General features: G+C 38.8%; 1 non-coding gene across 1 annotated transcript; it reads right to left on the bottom strand.

Moving 5' to 3' along the window:
* Positions 1-632: 632 nt before the first annotated feature.
* LOC148696341 (small nucleolar RNA R71) lies at positions 633-743 on the bottom strand. Its single transcript, XR_015963836.1, has one exon. It is a non-coding gene; the product is annotated as a small nucleolar RNA R71 (small nucleolar RNA).
* Positions 744-8,993: the final 8,250 nt, after the last annotated feature.

Here is an 8,993-nt window from a genome sequence, read left to right on the forward strand (position 1 = left end):
CGTTTTTTAAGTTTATTTTTGTTCTTTTCATTGTTGTTTGCTTCTTGATTTTCATTCACACTTGTGTTACTTTGTTTCAGGTAGTATATGTCAAATAGACTTGTTGAGTTAGGCCAAAGAATTGAACGGTTGAAGGGCCACACTTTGGACAACTTTGTGCCTTCAAGTTCATCCCTAATCCGTGAGGAAGAGGAAAGGACTTCACCTAGTTCAACAAGTAAAGGATCTGAGCAATTTGATTGGGAAAGAGAAGAAGAGATGGCGGGCAACCTAGATGAGCTTAGAGCTTTGGAGGACTTTGCTCAACCAATCATACCAAATTCACCTTCATGCATCTTGCTGCCCACAGAAGCTAGAAACTATGATCTCAAATCTTCACATTTTCATATGTTTCCTTCATTTTATGGCTTACCTAATGAAGACCCTTTAGCTCATATTAAAGAGTTTTACAATGTTGTGAGTGGTTTACCTTTGCAGGGAGTAAGTGAAGCAAATTTGAGGTTGAGAGTGTTTCCTTACACCTTGAAAGATAGGGCCAAGAGTTGGTTGATGACTCTAACACCAGGTTCCCTCACCACATGGGATGCCGTGGCTAAGAAGTTCTTGGAGAAGTTCTTTTCCACTCAAAAGACAGCCACATTACGGGGACAAATCTTCAACTTCAAACAAGATGATGGTGAACCTTTCAATGAGTGTTGGGAGCGTTTTAAAGGCCTCTTGATACAATGTCCACACCATGGGTTACCTTTTCACTTACAAATGCAAATTTTTTATGATGGACTAACCCAAAATTGTCAATCAACTGTTGATAACGCAGCAGGTGGAGCATTGAAGAAAAAGAATGCTCAAGAGTCATATAACATTTATGAGATGTTGGGGTCTAATGCTCAACACAAAGATTTAAGGGGTAAGAAAGTTGGAGTCTATGAAACAAGTTCTAATCATGAGCTTTTATTGCAGGTAGCTAACCTAGAAAGGAAGCTTGAATCCGTGCTCAACATGGTGCCAAAAGCAAATGAAGTGTGTGCCATTTGCAACATACCAAGCCATCCTACTCACCAATGTCCATCTAGGGAAGCTTACCCCGAGTATGTTCAAGAACAAGTGAACCTCATGAATTCTTACAACCAAAGGCCAAGGAATGATATGTATTCCAATACATATAACCCGAGTTGGAGAGATCATCCCAATTTTTCATGGAAGAACAACAATCCAATCCAAAATTTCCAACCAAAACCTGCCACTAGCCTTGAGGACACGGTTAAATTGTTAGCCCAAAACACTTTGCAATTCCAACATTCCACAAATAGCGCTCTCCAACAACATTCAGCAGCCCTAACCAAAATGGAGACACAATTGGGGCAGATTGCAGATGCCTTGAACCAAAGAGAGGTTGGGAAGTTTCCAAGCCAACCTGTGATACTCCAAAGGAACCAAGAGCAAGCCAAAGCAATCACTACACTTAGAAGTGGTAAGGTTATTGATAATAGAGTTGGCAATGAAGTTACTAATGAATATGATCATGTGAATGCAGGTGTCACTCAAGGAGACAATGAGAAATCAATTGAGGAACCAAGCCATGCCACTTCCTCCCTGGAAGCACCAAATCTTCACAAGGCCGAGAAACCATACACTCCACCAATACCATTCCCTGGAAGACTTGCCAAGAGCAAGCAGGATAAGTCATTCAAAGAAATTTTTGATATACTGAGCAAAGTGAATGTTAACTTACCTTTGCTTGATGTCATTAGGAACATGCCGGCATATGGGAAGTTCTTCAAGGAGTTAAACAGCTACAAAAGGAAGTATGGACCACATGAGAAGGTTGTGGTGTCTGAGAATGTGAGTGCAGTTTTGCAAAGAAAACTTCCACCAAAGCTCAAGGATCCAGGCAGTTTTTCTATCAACATCACCATAGGGGACAAGAAAGTAGAGAAGGCGATGCTTGATTTGGGTGCTAGCATCAACTTAATGCCTTATTCAGTGTACCTTCAACTAGGTTTGGGAGATTTGAAAGCCACCACCATTTCATTACAACTTGCAGACAGATCCGTGAAATATCCAAGAGGTATAGTAGAAGATATTTTAGTTCAAGTTGATAAACTAATCTTGCCTGCGGATTTTGTAGTGTTGGACATGGAAGAAGCTCCTATACATGATCGTGAGTTGCCTATATTGCTTGGGAGACCTTTCATGGCCACAGCCAAGACCATCATTGATGTGCAAAATGGACTCCTCACTATGACAGTGTTAGGAGAGACAGTTCAATTCAAAGTGTTTGAATCTCTTTCTCATCCTTCTTCCTCTCTTGATTGTTATGCCATTGATGTGCTTGATTCACTTGTATTCTCTAAGTTCTTGCAGGCACAATCGAATGAACCATTGCAAACTGTTTTGAGTCAATCTCAAGATGAGTTTGATGAGGAAGATGCACTCATGGAAGAAGTAGCGGCTTTGGAAGCATTAGCATTGTATCCTTTCAATGTTTCACCTCGTGTTGAGCCTTTAGAATCATCAATGTCACATCTAACTCCTTCGACTGTTAAAGCACCAAAACTTGAACTTAAACCACTTCCACCACATCTAAAATATGCATATCTAGCTGAATTTGAAACTCTTCCAGTAATTATAGCTTCTGACCTCACCCCAGTTGAAGAAGATAAATTAATTAGGGTGTTAAAAGAGTTTAAATCAGCTTTTGGTTGGTCTATTGCAGATATCAAGGGAATAAGCCCTACCATGTGCATGCATAGGATCCTTTTGGAGGAAGGAGCAAAAACAAGCCGTGAGCCACAAAGAAGGCTCAATCCACACATGAAGGAAGTTGTTAGGAATGAGGTGTTAAAATTGTTAGATGTGGGGATCATATATCCCATTTCTGATAGCAAATGGGTGAGTGCTATTCAGGTGGTGCCTAAGAAGGTGGGAATCACTGTGATGAGAAATGAAAACAATGAGCTTGTGACCACCAAGCCCACGGCCAGTTGGCGTGTTTGCACTGATTACAGGAAGTTGAATTCTAGCACTAGAAAAGATTACTTTCCTATGCCTTTCATAGATCAAATGCTTGAGAGATTGGCGGGTTACTCACACTATTGTTTTCTTGATGGTTACTCAGGTTACAATCAAATTGCAATCGCTCCGGAGGATCAAGAGAAAACAACCTTTACTTGCCCCTTTGGCACATTTGCATACAGGAGAATGCCTTTTGGACTTTGCAATGCTCCAGCAACATTCCAAAGATGTATGTTGGCCATCTTCTCTGACATGGTAGAAAGGTTCATTGAGGTATTTATGGATGACTTCTCAGTGTTTGGTTCCTCTTTTGATGAATGTCTTAACCATCTCTCTTTAGTACTTCAAAGATGCCAGGAAACAAATTTGGTTCTCAATTGGGAAAAGTGCCAATTCATGGTGAAACAAGGAATTGTGTTGGGACATGTAATCTCTAGCAAAGGAATGGAGGTAGACAAAGCCAAAATTGACGTCATCACCAATATGGTAGCCCCCACCACTGTGAAGGGAGTAAGAAGTTTTTTGGGCCATGCGGGTTTTTATCGTCGTTTCATTAAGAACTTTTCAATGATCACCCGTCCATTATGCAATCTGTTAGCTAAAGATGTTGTATTTCATTTTGATAAGGCTTGTATGGATGCATTCAATACTTTGAAAAATGAACTAACCTCGGCTCCTATTATTATGGCACCAGATTGGTCTTTACCTTTTGAATTGATGTGTGATGCCTCTGACTATGCTATTGGTGCAGTTTTAGGGCAAAGGGTGAACAAGCTTCCACATGTGATCTACTATGCAAGCCGGACTCTGCATGATGCTCAACTTAACTATTCCACAACTGAAAAGGAGTTGCTTGCTGTTGTTTTTGCCTTAGAAAAGTTTAGGTCATATCTTGTGGGATCTAAAGTTATTGTGTTTTCTGATCATGCAGCCATTAGGTATTTGATGACAAAGAAAGATGCTAAACCACGCTTGATTAGATGGATACTCTTACTACAAGAGTTTGACTTGGAAATTCGAGATAAGAAGGGCAGTGATAATGTTGTGGCTGACCATTTGTCCAGGCTTAATGTAAACCAGGGAGTTGGAAAACCTTTGCCCCTAAATGAATCATTTCCAGATGAACAACTCCTTGTTGTTCAAGAAAAAGAACCATGGTATGCAGATTTTGTTAATTATCTTGCTTGTGGTATAATGAGAAATGACCTTTCTTTTCAGGAAAGAAAGAAGTTCCTTGCCATGGCGAAGCACTACGTTTGGGACGAACCATATTTGTTTAAATATTGCCCTGATCAAATCATTAGGAGATGTGTCCCAGAGAGTGAGCAACAAAGCATTCTAACGTTTAGCCACACATTGGCATGTGGAGGCCATTTTGGTGCCAAAAAGACATCTCTAAAGGTTTTACAATCTGGTTTCTTTTGGCCTACTTTATTCAAAGATGCTTTTGATTTTTGCTCTAAATGTGATAGGTGCCAGAAAATGGGGAACATTAGTCGAAGGAATGAAATGCCATTGAACAACATTTTGGTGGTTGAACTCTTTGATGTTTGGGGAATCGATTTCATGGGACCATTTCCATCCTCTTTTGGCTACTTATACATATTGGTGGCAGTGGATTACGTATCGAAATGGGTTGAAGCCATTGCTACAAGAACTAATGATCATAAGGTTGTGTTGAATTTTCTTAAAGATGTGATTTTTTGTAGGTTTGGAACCCCAAGAGCTATTATTAGTGATGGTGGCAGCCATTTCTGCAACAAACCTTTTGAATGCTTGATGAAGAAGTACAACATCAACCACAAAGTGGCAACCCCGTACCATCCTCAAACTTCAGGACAAGTGGAGATTAGCAATAGGGAGATCAAGAACATTTTGATGAAGACTGTGAGCCCTACAAGGAAGGATTGGTCACTAAGGTTAAATGATGCACTATGGGCATATAGAACAGCATACAAGACCCCCATTGGCATGAGTCCTTATCGCCTTGTGTTTGGGAAAGCTTGTCATTTGCCAATGGAGCTTGAACACCGTGCATTTTGGGCCATCAAGAAGTTCAACTTTGATTACAAGGATGCTGGAGTAGCAAGGAAGCTCCAACTTAATGAGTTGGAAGAGCTTAGAAATGAGGCATATGAGAATGCCAAAATCTACAAGGAACGGACTAAGCTCTATCATGACAAGGCCATCCTAAGGAAGGAGTTTCACCAAGGTATGAAAGTACTTTTGTTTGACTCACGTTTGAGACTTTTTCCAGGAAAACTGAAGTCTAGGTGGGTGGGACCATTCAAAGTCTTGCAAACATTTCCCCATGGAGCTGTGGAGATAGAGAACATGAAGAATGGCACTTCTTTTAAAGTCAACGGGCAGCGATTGAAACCATACTTGGATAAAGTGGATGAAGAGCAAGTGTATCAAGTCGTGGATGTTCTTGAATTTTCAACACCATGAACAAGCTACCATGTCTTGCCTAGACATTAAATAAAGCGCTTGCTAGGAGGCAACCTAGTGTGGTTTGTGTTCTTTCTTTATGTTGTGTTTATTTTGTTACCATTCTATTTTCTTTGCCTACTTACATTGCATACAAGTTTAAACATCGAGGACAATGTTTAGATTAGGTTTGGGGGTGGTTTGGAAGTTTTGTTTTGTGTTTGTTGTTTTGTGTTTGTGCCTATTTCAGGTGTTAGTTTTGGTTAAAAGTGTTTTTGCATGCTAATACGAATGTATATGAGGACTATGTTTGAAAACAAACAATTGGGTTGCTATGGAAAAGAGTTGCATCTTGTTGTCATTTATAAAGCTATAACTCTTGAAATTATGATGATAGAGGTACCATACTCAAATTCTGGAAGAAGAATAGTGGAGACTACCCTAGTGAGTTATTTTGAGCCTAATTGCTTATTTGAGAGGGTTTAAAGTGTTTCTACTCCTATCTTTTTCTTTCATTTTCACTTTAAATGATCTCATTATTTCTATTTCGTTTGGATGCTAAGAATCATTTTCCTTTGCAGATACCATGTATTTAGTATCATTCATGAATGAACTCAATACATGGTATCTGCAAAGGAAAATGATTCTTAGCATCCAAACGAAATAGAAATAATGAGATCATTTAAAGTGAAAATGAAAGAAAAAGATAGGAGTAGAAACACTTTAAACCCTCTCAAATAAGCAATTAGGCTCAAAATAACTCACTAGGGTAGTCTCCACTATTCTTCTTCCAGAATTTGAGTATGGTACCTCTATCATCATAATTTCAAGAGTTATAGCTTTATAAATGACAACAAGATGCAACTCTTTTCCATAGCAACCCAATTGTTTGTTTTCAAACATAGTCCTCATATACATTCGTATTAGCATGCAAAAACACTTTTAACCAAAACTAACACCTGAAATAGGCACAAACACAAAACAACAAACACAAAACAAACAATTGGGTTGCTATGGAAAAGAGTTGCATCTTGTTGTCATTTATAAAGCTATAACTCTTGAAATTATGATGATAGAGGTACCATACTCAAATTCTGGAAGAAGAATAGTGGAGACTACCCTAGTGAGTTATTTTGAGCCTAATTGCTTATTTGAGAGGGTTTAAAGTGTTTCTACTCCTATCTTTTTCTTTCATTTTCACTTTAAATGATCTCATTATTTCTATTTCGTTTGGATGCTAAGAATCATTTTCCTTTGCAGATACCATGTATTTAGTATCATTCATGAATGAACTCAATGAGATGATGTTAGGCTATGCATGTTTAACTACTAAAAGGCTTAAATCCTACCCATTTGTGTGCTCCATTCACCCTCGTTGCAGCCAGACACTTTAGCCCAATTCTTTCATCACCCACACCATAATCTACCCATTCTAGCCCATTACAAGCCATACCTTATAGTTTGGGGAATACCAAGGTGATGAAGACTAAAGGTAAATTGAGCTTAGAACAAGATTGTGGCATGTACCGAGGGCACCTATGTTGAAGATGCTTCTAAAAAAAAAGGGGTTATAAAAAAAAAAAAAAAAAGAAAAGAAGAGAATTAAAATGGATACAAGTTCCAAATCTCCTCATTATAAGACATAGGGCCTGGATGCCAAAAACAAAGAAGAAAGAAAACAAATGCAAGTGAAGAGCATGATCCTCAAGAACACTTTGGTATGCCCCAAGCTCTAGTACTTCATATCACTTCTCTCGTAACCTATAACCTAAGCCTTACATTACAATCTTGAGAAAGACCTAGCTGATCATTGAGGATGTATTCATGGGTGATGGTAAGTGTGTGTGTTATCTATATTCTTAGCATCTGATTCATTTCATGAGATCTACTCAGAAACTGTGCTTCCATTTCAGATTTCATATGTGAGAATTTTGATTTCCTTTACATAATTTCACTCATATATGTTGTTGAGAGACTAAACCTTAAGATCTGAGTGAAAACTTGAGTGGATTCTGTGAGGAGTAGAGTTGAGGCGAATTCTATCTGAAGCATTTGGGTATGGTGACCTTGAAGTCGTAAGACATGGAGAAATATCTTTATACGTTACAATTGATACGATTCTTTGAAGTGGCAATCTTTTGAGTTGAATGAATGACAGAATCTTCATTGGTTCTTATTAGTTTGTTTAAAGCATGTTTTAACCAAGTTGTTTGCAGATTTTGTAAATGTTTGTGGGTGTCATCACTGTAAACCCTCAGGAGACACAACTCCTCCAACTAGGGACACCTAGGGGTTCAAAGGCTTGTTGCACATGCTCAGTGCAATCGTTTAGCCAGCGAAAGTGGTTTAGTTAGATGTTTGAGTTTTGTGTGTTTTAGTTTTAAGTTTGCTCGAGGACTAGCAAAAACCAGGTTTGGGGGTATTTGATAGTCACATTTTGCATGCATGTATAGCTTTCTTATTTGGCGTTTTTGTATTGTTTTTGGATTAAACTAGTTGCATTTTACTTTGTTTGGTGTTAGTGTGCAGCCAAGTGTGTAATAAGATCAATTGGAAGGCAAATGAAGGAATGTGGTGAAATTCGGCCAAATTGAGTGATTCTAAATAAAACAAGCATTGAAGTCAGATTAGGTGGTTTCAACACCAAAACATGCATTCACATGCATGTTCAAACACTTTGCACATGTTTCTTGGATTAAATATCCACATACCTGCAGATTATGCCCATTCCTTGCATCCTTTATTCCAGAAATTCCATTTCATGCCATCATTTCAGAAATCCAACCCATTCCTTTGTCCATGCCATGTGTTCTTCCCATTTTCAGACTTGTATAAACATTTTCTGGTGCTCCAATTGACCTTTGCAGGTTCCACTCCCTTGTGGCAGACTTTACACATGCATTTTGATTAAACAAAACACATACTTGCAGAATTGTCCAAGCCATGCGTCCACTACACTCAGAAACCCATCATTCCATCTGAATTATGCTCTGCCATCTGAGTAAACAAAGGCTAGATCCAATCTGAATGTTGGGGGATCACACACACCCTATTTGGCTCCATTTTCTGTCCATCATTCACTCCAATTCGCCCTCTCCATTGCATAGCACTCTACATTCTTTTCCTTTCACAGAAACTGTCCATTATTCTCTCCCTCTCCCATCCGCAAGTTTTCCTCTTCATTTCAGTCCATTACACACTCTAAAACCTCTCCCATTTCACTCCATTCTCTGTCCATTTCTGTCCTAAGGGCAGAAACCATCCAAACCAAACCAATCTACTTCATCCGCACCACATTTGGAGAAGCAACACCAAGGAACTCTTCAAGGACTTCAACATCAGTTTTGCTTCAAGGGTTCATTCTTATCAATTCTATGTTCATTCATGTTTTATACTTTTATGTCAAATCTTTTGTAAACATGAATTGTAACTAAGCTTCCTCTAGGGATTCGATGTAACCTTGCAAAGTTTGCTATGTAATTAAGTTAGAATGCTCAGTTTGTCTACCTAGTTCTTGATTCATTCTCTGTTATAATTGTGAATTTGTG

Source organism: Pyrus communis, chromosome 6 (genome assembly GCF_041283825.1).
Source record: "Pyrus communis isolate YQ-2024b chromosome 6, ASM4128382v1, whole genome shotgun sequence".
NCBI classification, from domain to species: Eukaryota; Viridiplantae; Streptophyta; class Magnoliopsida; order Rosales; family Rosaceae; genus Pyrus; species Pyrus communis.